We start from the raw sequence: 17,257 nt of genomic DNA, 5'->3' as shown, positions 1-17,257 counted from the left end.
ATCAGTTCTTTCTATGGAGGTGGACAGCATTTTTCAGCAAAAGCCTTTTGAAATTGTCTTGGATCATTGTATTGATATGAATAGCTAAGTCATTCTTAGTTGATCATTGTACAGTATTGCTGTTACTCTGTACGATTTTCTCCTGGTTCTGCTCACTTCACTTTGTATTAGTTGATATAAGTCTTCCCAGTTTTTTCTGAAACCATCCTCCTCATGATTTCTTACAGTACAATAATATTCCATCATAATCATATTCCACAACTTGTTCAGACATTCACCAGTTGATAGGCATCCCCTCAATTGCCAATTCTTTGTCATCACGAAAAGAGCCACTATAATTATTTTTGTACTTATAGAACATTTTTCTTTTTCTTTGATCTCTTTGGGATACAGACCTAGTAGTGATATTGCTGAGTCGAAGAGTATGCAGTTTTATAGCCCTTTGGGCATAGTTCCAAATCGTTCTCCACAATGGTTGGATCAGTTCACAACTCCACCAGTAGTGCATTAGTGCCCCTATTTTTTCCCCTCCAGTATTTGTCATTTTCCTTTTCAGTCATGTTAGCCAATATGATAGATGTGAGGTGGTACCTCAGAGTTGTTTTTATTTGCATTCTGTAATCAGCAGTGAATTAGAGCATTTTTTCACATGACTTTAGATAGCTTTTATTTCTTCTGAAAAGTGCCTGTTCATAAACTTTTACCACTTATCAATTTAGAAATGACTCATTCTCATAAATTTGATTCAGTATCAAAAATAAATGTATTACCAATGAAAATGAAATTAAAGCAAATATTTAGGAGCCCTTTTGCCCAATTATATCCCAATAAGTCTGACAATCTAAATGAAATAGATGAACATTTAAAAAACTGTACATTGCCCAGATTAACAGAAGAGGAAATAGAATATTTAAATAACCCTATCTTAGAGAAAAAGAAATTGAATAAGCCATCAATAACTTCCCTAAGAAAAAAATCCCCAGAATCAGGTGAATTCACAAGTGAATTTTACCAAACATTTAAAGAACAACTAATTCCAATATTACATAAACTATTTGGAAAAATAGGCAAAGAAAGAATCCTACCAAATTCCATTTATGACATAAATATGGTGCTGATGCCTATACCAGGAAGAAAAAAAAAACAGATTAAAAAAACTATAAACCAATTTCCTAGTGAAAAGTAACCAAAAAATTTAAATAAAATACTAACGAGGAGATTGCAGTGATATATATTACAAAGACGATACTCAATGACCTGGTGGGATTTATACCATGAATGCAAGGCTGATTCAATATCAGGGAAACTATCCTGACCTTTTCTTGGCTCTGCCACTCCAGAAATCAATTTGAGGTGTTATGTTAAAGTTTTTTTGGAGAGGAATATTGGGAGAGTTTAGCTGAGTTGCAGTCTCTATTCTGCCACCTTGGCTCTGCCCCTCCAGTCCCTGCTTTCAAGGGGTTCACAGCTCAGTGGGGGAAACAATAGGCAAACTACTATGTACAAACAAAATATATACAGGATAAATTGGAAATAATTTCAGGGAAAGCACTAAGATTAAGGAGGACTGAGAAAGTCTATGTGTATAGTACTGATTGGCCATGGGGATAAAAAGATGACCAAAGACATAAATTGCCCTCAAGTTATTTATAATCTGTGCTTGGAGGATGTGGAAGTTATCCAAGTAGGGGTAATCTTTGAAACCCTGAGAAGCAAGGAACTCTGAGGGAGTGAGGCTAGATTAAGATCAGTGAACTGAGCCATGGGCAATACCTACAGTTAGGCCAGAGGAGAAAGAAGCCAAGCCATTAAAATAGAGAGATCAGAGACCCTCCTGTGTCTCCTTAGCTCTTACCCTGGGAAAGATTATCTGTTCAGAAGAATGTCCTTGTAAAGAGACTGAGAAGTCCTGAGGTGAGTACCTTAAACACGTTTCATCTCTCAACCAATTTTTTTTTTTTACTATGACTGGCATGGTAGTTTGCTGCCCATCGTTCTGCTCAGCATACCTGTGACTTTTCAGCTGTAGAATGCCTAGGCTGGAGCTCCTTTCCCTGACCACTTCCACTCCTTGCTCCTTCACATCCACCTATGTCAGACCTTTATCCCATTTTTCCTTAACTTTCCATTGCAACCTCAAGAACTCACATTCTATCAAATGAATAAGCAAAGACAAAAGCATTTATTCATTCCCTATTTTGTGCCAAGCACTGTACTAAGCTAGGGATGCAAATAGAAAAGCAAGATGGTCCCTGCCCTCAAGGAAATCATGCTGTAATTGGGAGAGAAAACACACTTAACAGAATGCGTGAAAAGGCCCATTGGCCTTCCTCCGGAAGAAATAGAGTTGACGACTCCCATTTCATCCCACTGGTGTGGGCAGTCCCTCTGTTTGGCGTTCAGAGCCCTTTGTAAACTAGGCCCCTCCCCTACCTTTCCATTCTTCTCAAATCTTGCACCCCCTCGCATACTTATCAGTTCAGTGATGCTGGCTTCCTTGTTAATTTCTCCATTTCTCTGTTCTGGGCATTTTTACTCCCTGTCCCCCATGCCTGGAATGCTTTCCCTCCCTACCCTCCCTCCTTCAAGTGCCAGCTAAAATCCCACCTTCTGCAATCCCAATCCTTCTTAATTCTAGTGTCTTCCCTCTGCTGATTATGTCTCACTTATCCTGCATTTAGCTTGTTTGTAAGTAGTTGTTTGCATGTTGTCTCCCTCGTTACAGTGGGAGCTCCTCATGGGCAAGGACTGACTTGTCTTTTGCCTTTTTTTTGTATCCCCAGTGCATAGCTCAATGCCTGGCACATAGCAAGGCACTTCATAAGTGATTATTGACAGAATGATTAATCAAGCACCTTGAGTGGGTTCTTGGCTGCCCGGCTAGGGGAAGAGGGAAAGAGAGGTTGGCCAGCCTAGGTGGGGGTTGTATTATTAACAAACTGTCATATAGACTCTGTCTTTTCCCTGGAAAGTACTTTGTTAAGTTTGTATTTTTTTAAATTAGTGTGCATGTTGCTTCCCCCCAGTAGAATATAAACTCCTTGGAAGCAGGTACTGTTTCATTTTTGTCTTTGTATCCCCAGCACCTAGCACAAAGCCTGGCACATAGCAGGTGCTTAATAAGTGATTGTTGTGGGGCAGCTAGGTGGCTCAAATGGGTAGAGCACCTGCCCTGGATTCAGGAGGACCTGAGTTCAAATGTGACCTCAGACACATAACACTTACTAGCTGTGTGACCCTGGGAAAGTCGCTTAACCCCATCACCTAGCCAAAAAATAAATAAATAAATGATTGTTGAATTGAAATGGATTGAAGAACAAGAACCCTTGTCTGGTATTACAGAACCAAAGCAAGATAGTGCTGTAGAAACCAAGAGAGGAGAAAGTTTCAAGAAGGATAAATTAGGTAACACAGAGAAGTCCAAAAAAATCAGTGTTCTTTGCCCTAGAAATTAACTTTGCTAGAGGAGAAGAAAAGGGTAAATAGAAACAAAATATCACTTTTCTGGGTTCGACAAACACCATGATGGAGACTGGCTATTAGAGACTATTTGGCAGTTTCTAATAAAGCATTTAAACAAATAAACAACTTTTTAAATTTCACTCAAGGCATCTCTAACATCAGTACATTATATTCTTAAAGAGATAAATGGCTGTTGTTAGCTGGTGATGGCTATAAAAAGAGGCATATGCCATAGTAAAGTGTGTGTTCTGTACACAACACATCCGTGATATTTGCTGTCTTGGCCATAGAAGCATGCCTTGCCTCTTAGGGAAACTAGCAAACATGTTCCAATTCCTCGTGGTGCTAGACACCTGGTGTCATTTAGATAGCACCTGTTCTCTGCTGTTCAGTCTCTCACCCGTCATGATCTACACATTTTTATCAGTGAAACTCAGGCACGTTTGAGATTCTGGATTGAGCCCAGATCTCAGTTATCTTTTACAGTCTCTCAAAAATTAGTGTGAAAAGTAAATGTGAGCATCACTTTGCATTTTTCATAGCCTCTTCTCTGTCATGTGCTCAAAAATAACTCTCTGATACATTCTTCACTCTGGGAAAAAAATTTATAGACACACTATTTGTTGTATTTACAGACTAGGAGATTAAATGTAAAACAAGTGGAATATGGGGTCATATCGGAAAATAAATCTCAGTTATTTCTTTTAACTCGTCTGTTGTAAGGATTTATAGTCCGGCCTCTGATAATTGTGCCCTGTCTAATCCTAGGCAAGTCATTATATCTCTGTGTCTTGGGTGGTTTCCCAGATTTATCTACTAACTTGATTGAGGGAGTTTCCACTTGAGGAATTTCCCAAGTTGAGGTGATCACAGATACTTTGTATTTTCCTATGTATGATTTTATGGAATTGTGCTGCATCAACAGTGTTTTTATTTGAACAGTTATAAAACTGTGTTCCATATTTCTATTTGTATTTATCAGAATTCTTTTATTTAACCCTGTTGTTTATTGAGAATCTACCATGCAAATAACAAGGAATACAAAAGAAATATAGGACAAAGTCTTTGACCTCCAAGAGCAAACTGCTGTATTTAGGAATAAAGGGTACAGGAAGCCCTTAAATCTTTCTTTAATGGAAAATTTACAGAAAAACAAAGAAAAGAATTGCAGAGTGGGAAGACATTGATGGGCTGCAATTTGTACCAGTGGAGAAAGTACCAACACAAGTGAGTTGACCAGTCTATCAGATAATTACTAATGAGGTATTGATGACTCAGTTATTCTATGTCCATGACATCTTCTGTCTTTCTGTCTTCCTTTTCTGGTTTCCCTAGCTCTAGAGCTTCCACTATATGTAGTCTCCAGGCAGCTCAGTTTTGGAATACTAATACTTTGTATTTCAGTAGTGCTTTGCAATGTAATGTTACTATTAATGTAGCACTTTATAGACACAGTATCCTAAATGCATTATTTTATATGATTTTCATAAAAATCCTGCTAAATAATTTTGTAAACAATAAACTCCCTGTGTTTTGTTTTGTTTTTTAAGGCAGTTGGGGGTAAGTGACTTGCCCAGGGTCACACAGCTAGTAAGTGTCAAGTGTTTGGTCTGAGGCCAGATTTGAACTCAGGTCCTCCTGACTTCAGGGCCGGTGCTCTATCCACTGTGACACCTAGCTGCCCGTCCCTGAGGGTTTAGTAATGTCTACTGTGTGCTAGGTGGTAGAGATACAAAGACAAAAATTAAATAAACATAAGCTTCTTGAAGGCAGGAACTGTCTTAAAGACAACATGGATGCATCTATATACAAAATAAGTCAAAGGTAAATTTCAGAGGGAGACACAAGTATGGAGTGGATCAGGAAAGTAATACCAGAGCAGTTGATGGAGAGCTTTGAAGTCTAGGGGGAGAAGTTTGGACATATTCAAATAGGCAAAAAAGATAATCATAGGTTCCTATACAATATATAATTTTTTTCACTGCTTAGAACAATGCCTGGCATGTATTAGAAACATAAGAAATGCTTATTGACTTGTTGACTTAAGTTGATGGGGGAGTGATGTAATGAAAGTGATATTTTCAGAAGATTCATCTGGGGGCTGTAATAAAAGGAGTTGGGAGAGATTGGAAGCAGGAAGATAAATTAGGAGGCTGTTGTAATCCATAATGTAATAAGAGATGAATAGAGTAAGAATGGAAAAGCATTGGAAATTTTTGAATGATATTTTGAAGGATGATTTAGCAGGAGGTGGGTACACAGCAGTAAAAGTGACTCTAAAGTTTTATTTTGGGGGTGCCATACATGTACAAATTCCAGTGGCTTCCTATTGCCTCCGGGATCAAATACAAAATGCTCTGTTTGGCATTCAAAACCCTCTATAACCTAGCCCCCTCCTACCTTTCCAGTCTTCTCACACACCTACTTCCATCTAGTGACACTGGGCTCCTGGCTGTTCCACAAACACACAGTCTATCTCTCAGTTTTAGGCTGTTTCTCTGGCTGCCACTCATGCCTGGAATGCTTTCCATCCTCAACTCTGATTATTGACCTCTCTGGCTTCTTTTAAGTCTCAACTAAAATCCTATCTTTTACAGGAGTACTTTTCCCAACCCCACTTAATTCCAGTGTCTTCCCTTTCTTAATTATTTCCTACTTATCCTGCATATATCTTTCTTTGTATATATTTATTTGTATGTTGTCTCCCCCATTAGACTGTAAGCTCCTTGAGGGTAGAGACTGTCTTTTGGCTCTTTTTGCATACCCAAAATGTTTATTGAATGAATGAATGAATGTAAAAGGATTGTTATTAAGTATGAAATAAAGCTAACAAATAACAAAGAGGTAAAATGGTATATACAGCAATGAAGCTAAAGAATAACTTAGAGATGTTGAAATATATATAATACCTTTGGCCTTTCTAAATATATACTTTTTTAAACAGCAAAATGATAGTAATCAAGTTTTATACATGACAGTGGAAACTCCCTTCTTGTTTGGGGATTTCTGTGCTCAAGAGAATTCCATGTGTGGAATTCTGTGTCTGATTATGGAATCTCAAAAGTTGTTGAAAAGTAAAGTCTTGGAATAGAGGCCTATATTTTATAATGTATGGATTAGTTAAATATAACCTAAATGTAGTGCAATAAAAGTAACTTGGTTGTGAGATCAATGGCACCCTGGAAGAAAAGACTATTATTTCTCAATTTTATTTTTTAAAATGATTTTTTAATTATTTTTTCAATTACCAAGGATTTTTTTCCTTCACCCCCTCTTCTGAATAAAATCCTTGTAACCAATATACAGAGTCAAACAAAACAAATTTCCATATTGCCTACAGCCAAAAATGTGTGGTTCATTCTGCATAAAGATCATTATTTCTAAAGAATCCACAAAACAAAAGTTCCAATTCATATTGAAATGGCAACTTTTATATCCTTCTTACAACTTAAAATTCACGTTAATCAGAAAACTAAACATTCCATTTCAACTGTGGAAGTCTATAAAATCTTTCCTTTACCCATAGCATGAACAGTAACATAGCACATAATTTTTGTCCTGTAGGTCAAATGAAAATAGTAATAGGGAGCATCAGATTTAGGTGCTGAAATTAGTAATAATCCACCAGAATTGGGTAATAGATAATAGACTCTAGAGCTGGAAAATTCTTTAATAGTGACTCAAAAGTCTTTAATCTTTGAGCTTATATATTTTTAGCAACTATTAGTGAGAAACATCTTTCAAGTTTGGGGTGAAGGGAATTTCATTATAATTAATTTTGGGGAGCCCCAGTTCTTGATGTAATGTGTACCTGAATTCATCAAATTATTTCTCTTCCTCTGACTTTTTTTTATTAATTTATTTTGATTTATCAACAGTCACTTCCCATAAGCTTTAGAGTTTTAAATTTTTCTCCCCCTCTGCCTTCTTTTTTTTATCCTTAGTATGGGGACAAATAAGAAAATTTTTAAAAATGACATATGTGGTTTAACTTTATGTGAACTGGTAATTTTCAATGCTGAAACCTACTCCTTGGTATAGGATTTATCAGCATTAGGTAACAAACTAAATTTGATCTAGGTATGTCCTAGGAAGTGCTGTAAGACTCATTTTTGCCCTGTACCAGCTCTGCAAACTTTCAGAAGCTTAACTAAGTAATCAGTCCTCCCTCCACAACCTGACAGTCTGTAACAAACCAATCAGTACCTGTTGCCCCTATAACATGTCTGTGTTTAGTTTCTTTCCTCCTTCTTGGGATATCAGGCCACATCCAGCTGCAGCAGCTGCGCTGTCCTTCATTTCAAAATATGCCCTCTCTTGTTGCAGCTTCTGTCTTTCAAAGGAGATGGGATGGTGATCTCTCACCACCCTGTCTTCCATGGACTCTTCTCACACCAGGATCCAGATTGCTGAAGCTGGCCATGGTGAGGCTGGATTTGACATATAGACAGACCTCCATCATGATCTCCAGTTGTCAGGGCAACGGCAGCATTCTCTGTAAGTATTTAAGCAGATACAGTACAACTTGAAACCTTCTCTGTTCTCTTAGGATCACCATCACTAGTTCCCAGGTGGAACGGGAAAATTCCCCCACCCAGATGTTAACAGGAGAGCTATTTTTGTGTCTTTGGGACAGAAAATGAAGACAGGTGGGAGGCCAAACCTGCTTTGTGGCAGTCAAGAGAAAACATTTTTGTTTATTATTCTTTTTCCCTGTGCCGTGAGTCTTTGTCTCTGTATCCTGGCATGAGAAAAAGGACAGTCGATAATCTGTTCTCCACGGAAAAGACTTGGCGATGGTTCTGTTACCTCCATTGAATTACCATTCGCTTTGCCTGTTGGTGATTAAGCCACAATCTCTTTCTCTCTGCCTGGGAATCAAGATGGTGAAAATAAAACTGGCCTACAAAGTCCTAGTAGGAATGATGGTTAGCTAGTGTCACCTGCCACCGTTCCTTCCTCCCACCACACAAAAGTAGTGGGATGGGGAGGGGTGGAGGTCTTAACCTTATGAATCATTGAATTTTAGATCTGTGAGGGACTTCAAAAGTAACTTATTCTAGCTCCCTCTTTTGTGAGGCAATTGGGGTTAGGTGACTTGCTCAGGAAGTATTATATGTCTGAGGCAGGATTTGAACTTAGGTCCTCCTAACTTCAGGGTCGGTACTTTATCCGCTGTGCCACCTAGCTGCCCCTTACCTCCCTCTTTTTCATAGTGCACTGGAGTACATGTCAGTGCCTCTGTCCAGGACTAGAGACTTTTGCCAACTAGTTATGGAATTTTAAGCAAATCACTTAAACTCGCTTTGCTCGGTTAACCTCAGTTTGCTTGCTCTCATCTTGTCTAAAAGATGAGAAAGTTGAGCTCACTGATCTTTAAATTCTAGTTCCTAACATTCTATAAATTCCTGTGAAATTTGGCTCTGAGAAGCACCTGCCCCTACTTCACAGCTGGCCAGTAGCAGAGCTAGCTTTAGAAGGTAGGTTTCCATCCATTTTAGGACTACAGACCTTTTCCTTGGCCTGTAGGTCGGTTCATCCAAGCTTGGTATGTGAGGAATGGAATTAACCCCACCTCCAGACTTGGATATTATAAGGTAAGAAAAGGGTCGCTAGCTAGCTCATCTGATCCTCACAGCAACCCTGGGAGATGTTATTAGAGGTGTTACGCTAGTGGTACAGATAAGGAAACTGAGGCTCAGGGACTTTATGAACTGCTTAAGTTTACATAGCTAGTAAATGTCAGGGGTGGGATTTGAACCCAGATGACCTCTACAAAGGCTTAACAGATAGCATTTTGAGTAAGTATTTATTAAATGAATGACACCAATGATTTAGAGAATCTTTATAGTGGAGTCTCCGACCTTTTCCTATTAAGAAGCTATTTTTAAATTGTATTTTGTCAAAATGAGCTTATTAAAATGCTTAACATAAGTAGAACATAATTGTTAATGAAAGGCCTGCAACAACACAAACAGATGTGCTGACTGACCACTGAATCTGTCTGTCTGTCACGGAATCTCCCCTCTTGCCTTGAAGCTACAGAATTCAAGGCGCTCCCTGCATTTGCCACGTACTTGCTAGTTCCCTTGCCTCATAGCTGCTCACCCCATGTTTGCTCCCACTTTCCTGACGCCATTGGGTCCATCCTCCTCTCTCTGCTGCTACCATGCTGTGGAGCAGCACGTAGATATCTCTCCCTCAGTTAAAGGGGCAGAGAAAAGGATATGAGCTTTGGGATTGCAGAATATTTGAGTTGAAGGCACTTTAGAGGTCAGCTGGTAGATACCATCTCCCCCCTCCTCAGTACCCCTGGCTCTGAGGCCCCTTCCTCTCTCTCATTGGAGACAGTGGAGGGTTCCTCTCAGATTCTTCACCTGAGGAAAGCATCCAGGCTATCTCTTCATTTCCCCTGACTGCACTGGACTTCATCATGCCCCTTGGGTCCCACTCCCCTTTTTAGCTTCTTTTTATGTGTTCTCTCCCACCCTCAGATTGTGAGCTCCTCAAGGGCAGGGATTGTCTGTCTTGTTTTTTGTATCCCAAGCACTAAGCACTGTGTCTGGCATATAGTATGTGCTTAATAAATATTTGTTGACTGTCTGATTTGATGTAGGAAGACCCCTCTAAGCCATCCCTTCCAGGTGGTCATGAAGTAGCTGTGCAGGCACGTCTAGTGACAAAAGATCTCACTACCTCACAAAGCAGACCGTTCTATTCTTGGACAGTTCTAATTATCTAAAAATTCTTCCTTACATTGAGCCAGCATCTGTTATAGTTCTATTATTGCTCTCTTGAGCACTACAATAAAAGTGTAATATCTTTTTCATATGATGGGCCTTCAACTATTTTAAAGTAGCTATTAACCCTCCCCAGCACTCCATTCACTACCTCAACTCCCAATATTTTCCTCTCTAGGTTAAACATCTTCATTTATTTCAACCATCTTCTATATAAAAGTTTCCAAGATCCCTTACCAAAGATTTAAAGTTGGAAGGAACCTAGTCTATCCTAGTTACTCTCTTGTCTTTAAAAAAAAAAAAAGACTTTTGGAGTATTGTACTGATACTCCAAATACGGTCTGAGCAGCTTAGAATGAAGGGAGACTGCAACCTCCCTTGATTTAGATCCTATGTTTCTATTAATTTGGTCTAATAGATTAGGTATTTAGCAGCCAAGTCACACTGTCAGCTTATATAAATAGTTTAAATTTACATAGTAAGATTTAAACATGAAGAATAGTGCTCCTGAGAGATTGGCAGACTTTTGCTCTCCAGCAAAAGGTCCCTAGGAGAGTCTCCATTGGGCCTTTTTTCACTAATTGTCCTTACTGTTAACAATGTTTTGGCAAATGCTCAGTCAGAGCTCTGTGTGTGTGTGTGTGTGTGTGTGTGTGTGTGTGTGTGTGTGTGTGTGTGTGTCTGTCTGTCTGTCTGTCTGTCTGTCTGTCTGTCTGACTGTACTGGACCACTTGTTTGACAACTAGTTCCCTCTGTTCCTTAGGGGGATTACAATCAGATTGTCAAAACAGTCTTATGAGTAATCTTCTTCTTAGCTCTTTGACAGTTATCCAAATGTGTTCCCTCACATGCGGATTTAGTATCTAACAACATAATTCCAAAATATAATTTAAATAAATTCTGTCTGAGTGATACAATAGAACTAATAGCTCTGGTTGGCAAAGTTATTGACGACTTAATCAGCCTGTTTTGTAGAAGTTAAGTGACTTGCCTAGGGCATATAGCTAATTAATGGTAAGACTAGGACCAGAACCTAGGTCTACACCCTCCTCCCAGGGGAAGGATTTGTCCTGGCCTGGCCTCCAAAATTAAAGGCAAAAATCAAGGCAACAGCTCTAGTCCATATGCTCTTTTATAATGTGAATGTACTGTTTATTGGACTGATTAACTATATTTTTATGTTTTATCCTTTGGTTAAAAAATTTTTATCTATTTTTCTAACACATTAATATTTGCTTTAGTGAACTGAATACATCTCATCATTATCAAAAGTAGTGAGGGAGATAGAAAAGCCTATATTTTTCACTATTGTTAGTGAGCTTTTCATTCCCATCTGCCAAGAAAGCAAAATTCAATATAATCTGCCTCTTTTGCCTAATGTATTTGAAGGTAATTTGTTACAATCTTAAATAGTTTGCATCCTCTTACTATTTTTGTTGAGACATTTAATATCTTTATAATACTCATCTTTAGTGGTCCTCACCTAATTTCTGCCTTTTGTGCCTGTCTTAAATGTCCTTCAGGTTCTTAGTTCTAGGTCTCACCAAATTAATCTCATTACCCTTCCTGTGCCCTCTCCAATAGAACATCAAGTCTTTACTGTCCATTTCGACATTTAATTATGTTTGTTTTAAAATATAAATTTCAAATGACTGCATTGAATAGCATCATTTAGTCACTTTGAAGAAGAAATCAAAACACTACTTCTAATAGAGTAATAAGAAACCCATAGTAGTGTTCTGTATTTGTTTAATGTGCCTTAATTGTTTTCTCATGAGTAGAATCATAGAATCATGACATTTTAGAGAGTAAAGGACCTCAAAGCAATCGTAGTGCAAACCAGACCTAAAAGGCAATCTACTTTAGATCATCTCTGAGAAGCCATTATCCAGCCTTTGCTTGAAGACCTCCCAGGAGGGAAGACCTGTTTTACCCTCTAGGATAGGCCATTCGACTTTGGCAGCTCTAATTGATAGCAAATTTTTCTTTCTGTAAAACTAAATCTCTTTGCAGTTTTTCCCCTTGTTCCTGCTTCTGAATAGAACAAACAATCCATCTTGCAAATGACGAGCCTTCAGATACTTGGAGCCAGCTGCCCTTTTCACCTCCTGAGCCTTCTGCTCCATAGATTAAGCATCTCCCTTTGGTCTTTGTAGATGTAGCATGCTCTCCAGTCTCATCGTCCTGGTCCTCTGCCAGCTTGTCAATGCCTGTTTCAAAGTGTGGTGCCCAGAAGGGAATGTAATTCTCCAGTTTCTTTGGGACTGGCACAGAGGGCAGTGACTCTGTCACCTTCCTTGTTCTGGACGCTGTTCTGCCCACCTTGGATGATAGCAGCAGTTGTTCAGCTATCAGCTGCGCTGTTGAGTCACTGAGTTTGTGTAGTCTATTTAGAAACAAACAACGACATCTTTTTGACAGGAACTGTTGGCCAATCACACTTAATTCGTTCAGCCTATAAGCATGCATTACATGCCCAGGCCCTGTGCTAGGTACTTGGGATACAAAGATGGAGACACAAGGCCCTGCCTACACGAAGCTTATGCCTTATTAAGGGGAATTAACATGGACAAAGTTAAGTAAATTTAAAAATATGTCAAAAGTAAGTTCGATCAAATTTTTGACAGATGGGAGATGAGAGTGGGAAGAACACTAGTATGCGGGCATCAGGATAGGGAGTGAATAGTTGAATTGTGTCTTTAAGGAAGGCAGTATTTTTTTGAGGGCTGGAGGGACTGCTTGTTCAAGTAGCATGGAGGGAGGGAATGAACTGTCATGTACAGTCAGTTTGGCTGGAATATGGAGTGTGTAAAGGAGATAATGAACTGACAAAGGTAGGCTGAATCCAAACTGTGAGGGATTTTAAATATGTAGGAACTTGAGTTTAATCCTAGAGATAGTTGGGAGGCATTTGAGAAGGGGAGTGGTACAAAGACAGACCTGTGCTTAGGAATAGCAATTTGTCAGCTTTGTGGAACATAGAATTAGAGAAGGAGATTTAAAGCAGGGAAACAGATTAAGAGGCTGTTGCAGGAGTCCAGGATAGAGGCAATGAGGGCCTAAACCAGAGGTAGGAAACCTTCGCACTTGAGGCCACATGTGTCCCTCTAGGTCCTCAAGTGCAGCCCTTTGACTGCATCCAGACTTCACAGAACAAATCTCTGAAAGGTTCCCCACCCCTGGGCCTAAACCAAGATACAATCGGAGAAAAAAGGGGATGGACGCAAGAAGCATTGTGGAGGTAGAATTGACAGGATGTGGCAACTAGTTAGATATGGCATTCTAAAGAAGACGGAAGACTCACAGGTCATGCCAAGCTTGTGAGCCTGGGTGATAGGAAGGATGGAAGTGCCCTCAACAGAAATAGGGAAGTTAAGAAGCAAGAAAGACTTGGGGAAAATATAGCTCTGCTTTGGAAGGGGTGAGTTTAAGTTCCAACACTCATTTGAAAATATCCAATAGGCTTTACTCATATTTTTTTTTATAGTTAATTCAATTTGAGACAAGCATTTATGAATGTCAAGTACTGTGCTGAGAACTGGGGAGATGGAGAAATACAAAAACATCCCTGACTCAAGGAAGTCAAAGTACAACTGCGTACACCTGAGATCTAGGCAGTACAAATAGGGGATAGGCTCAGAGGGAAGGCATTAAAGGGGCCTCCAAAGACGTCTTATGGGAGGTGAGGTTTTAGCTGAGACTTGAAGGAATCCAGGGAAGCCAGGAGGCAGAGATGAGGAGGGCGGCATTCCAAACATGAGGGACAGCCAGTGAAAATGTGTGGAGTTGGCATATGGAATGTCGAGGAACAACAAGAGTCATTAAGCACCAGAATTGTCTTTGGTACTGTTTTGGGTTTCAGGATAAAAATAGAAAATGAAGCACAACCTGAACTCAAGAAGCTTGTGTTTTACCGAGGAAAACAATATATACTCACAGTAAAATAAGAGCAGTGCCAATTGAGGGGCAGGGGATCTAAGGAGTCCAGTAATCAGAGGTGAGGAAAGGAAGAACATTCCAGGCACAGTAGATATCATCTGTTAAGGCACAGGGGTGGTATATGGTATATGGTCTACAGTAAGCAGACCAGTTTGACTAAAATGTAGAGCATGTAATGAGAAATAATGTGATATTCTAGTTAAGTCGAAATGCAGGATTTTACATTTACTCCTTTTAAATGGAAACTTATTATAGTCGGCCCATCATTCAGTCTTATTGAGATCTTCTTTGATTCTCACTCCATAATTCATCATATTAAACTCTCCGTCCCAAATCTGGTACATTTAGAAATTTGATGTGTATGCCTTCATATAAGTCATTGACAAACATGTTGAACAACCCAGGGTCAAAAGGAGATAGTTCCCTAGGGCACTCTACTAGAGGCTTGCCTGAAAGTTGACTTTGTCCTATTAATCACCACCTTTGGGTCTGGTCATTAAACTGGTTCTGAATACATCCAACTATCATCAAGCCCACATTTTATTTACAAGGGTAAGAAATCTGCTTTCAACTGCTTAGCTAAAATCCAGGTTTACTCTATCTAATGTACGTTTCACTTATGTACTATTTCAGTAACCCTGTTCCCCCCAAAAAACGAGGTCAGTCTGTCCTTACCAGTTTTTGATGATCCTAAGCTTGGCTGCTTTTGATCACCATTTCCTTTTTAATATGTTGAATAATCATCCCTTTAGTAACATATTCTAGAATTTTGGTAGAGATGGTGGTGGTGGTGATGACAGTAGGAAGAGGAGGAGATGGAGGAGTAGAGCATTATATAGTGCTTGAAGGTTGACACAGCACTTGATATACCTTGTCTCATTTGACTCTCACATCAGGAATCAAAATGAGGTTCAGTGGATTGTGGTTTGTGGTCTCTACTCTCTTCCCTGTTTTGGAAAATGTATATAGAATTGCTTCTCTCCAGGCTTGCTACTTCTCTCCTCTTCCCACAGTTTTGCCAAAGGCTCAGCAGTCAGCCCCTGTCCAGTTCTTTCAGAACTCTGGGGTTGGTGGCCCAGGTCTGGTATCTTGAATTCACTGAGAGGGCTAGGTGCCCTCTTATTAATGCCTCACTTAACTTGGGTTTTAATTCCCTGATGTTTTTTGATCACCATCTTCTTTGGCAGAAATTAAGCAAAATGAGAGTTGAATAGTTCTGCCTTCTCTCTCTTTTCTGTTATTAAGGATCATAAGGCAATAATCAAGGAAATGCTTCTTTACAAGATAAGCTGCTTGAAGAGAGGGGCTATTTACTCTTTTGTATTTGTATCCTCATTGATTAGCTAATAGTCACTTATTAAAGGCAAGTTGATTAATTGATTTCTTATCTTTTTATAAGGAAATCTATGAAAAAAAAATCATGTTGCATCTCTTGGAGTATGGACAGTGATTCAAAAACCCTTGCTTACCCAGGTTTTTCACCATTTCTTCACTTATTCAGTCCATACCACATGTTTAATGGGCCAGCTAGGTGGCATAGTGGATAGGGTGGACAGAGTGTTTGGCCAGGAGTCAGGAAGACTCCTCTTCCTGGGTTCAAATCCAGCGTCAAGCCCTTACTAGCTGTATGACTTTGGGCAAGTTACTTAATTCTCTTTGCCTCATTTTCCTCATCTGTAAAATGAGCTGGAGAAGGATATGGAAAATCACTTTGCCATATCCTATCTTTGCCAAGAAAACCCCAAATGGGGTCATAAGGAGTAGGATGCTACTGAAAAATGATTAAACAATAACAGATGTTATGATACGTACTTGATAAATGCTTAGCAGAACCATAGAATGCTGGGTTATTTTTTTACTTCATCTTTATAAATAAATAAGATGTAGTACAAACCCTGCACTTTCCCACTTCTGTGCTTTTGCATATGATGTTGTCCATGCCTGGAATGTGCTCCCTCATTGTTTCTTCTGCTTGAATTCCTGCTCATTACAGCCCAATTCAAATACTACCTTCTTTCTTAAGGCTTCTCAAATACTTCCTCAGAGTTGCATTAGCTGTTACCATCATGGAGTCTCACTGAATTGTTTGGTGCCTCTCTAATGTATCTAAAATATATTATTGTGCATCAGTTATTTTGTCTTATCTTCTTACTTTTTAAACTTCGTATCTCCTCTAGTGCTTGGCCCTATGCTCTGCAAACAGTAGTTACTCAATAAATGTTTGTGTAATTGACTTGACAAAAGGGAGAAGCTTATATTTAGATATTAGAAAGTCAGGCACAAATTCCAGGTCTGAGGTCACGTGGACTTACCCTTGTCTTAAAATGAATAAAGGAATTTTAAAAATACTGATAACCTGTGTTGAAATTTAACATTTGCTTTTAAATCTCTGAATATCTAGGGAGGAAGACTAAATTGTAAAGAACCAAATAAGTTTTTTATCTAAGATAATTGATGTTGAATATCATTCTCAGGTACTTCAAATATATAGGAGATAATAACAATGAAATAAATCATATTGCTTAATTATTAAATGTAACGCAAAGAATAATCAAACTTTGAAAATGTCATCTTGGACATTATTTACTGAGGAAGCTGGCTTTATCTCATTTTGGGGGCATTCCAGTAAAAGATTTTTCTTTAGTAATTCATTTCCTAGAATATGTTCATTAGGCATATAAAGAAAAAGAATGAGTGCCTGACCAGAACCGTGATTGGGTAGCTGGGCCCTAACCGAAGTCAAAATCTAGCTGAAGTTTGGTTTTTTTTTTTGTATGTGTTGTTGATAAGGGATTTTGTTGGGTGAGAAAATTTGCCCCTTGTTTGTAACGTGGTCCCAGCAAGTTGTTTTGGGGCATTGAGGAGTCACACGTGGGCTTGTCCGTGGTGATATGTATGGTCATTACATATTGGAAGCAAACAGCAGCCCGATCCTGTTTACCATATCTCAAAAACCCGATTTTATCTGCATGAAACTGTTAAGAGTGGGGCACTCGGTGTAGTTTGCCCAGGACCCCAGGCACCCCTCAGAACGGCCCTGCTTCTTATGCTCAAGTTCATTTCTATCATTTCTCCACCGTGCTCTTGCTTACTTCCCAGTCTCTATCAGCGGCATC

General features: G+C 39.1%; 1 protein-coding gene across 10 annotated transcripts in view; it reads left to right on the top strand.

The window, feature by feature from the left end:
• PCGF5 (polycomb group ring finger 5) overlaps positions 1-17,257 on the top strand; it is a 135,529-nt gene that overhangs the window by 40,874 nt on the left and 77,398 nt on the right. For 5 of the 10 annotated variants that reach the window (XM_078151003.1, XM_020964107.2, XM_078151002.1 and 2 more), the window contains 2 exons: positions 4,611-4,689; positions 7,789-7,959. The exons of 2 other annotated variants lie outside the window; for them this stretch is intronic. The gene's annotated coding sequence lies outside the window, so the exon portion shown is untranslated. The remainder of the gene's footprint in view (positions 1-4,610; positions 4,690-7,788; positions 7,960-17,257) is intronic. 3 more of the 10 variants (XM_020964112.2, XM_020964113.2, XM_020964106.2) reach the window with 3 other exon arrangements.

Source organism: Phascolarctos cinereus, unplaced genomic scaffold, assembly GCF_003287225.1.
Source record: "Phascolarctos cinereus isolate Bilbo 61053 unplaced genomic scaffold, phaCin_HiC Scaffold_3;HRSCAF=262, whole genome shotgun sequence".
In the NCBI taxonomy this organism is placed as follows: Eukaryota; Metazoa; Chordata; class Mammalia; order Diprotodontia; family Phascolarctidae; genus Phascolarctos; species Phascolarctos cinereus.
Note: the sequence above shows the minus strand (reverse complement) of the source record. Positions and strands in the feature narration are given on the sequence as shown.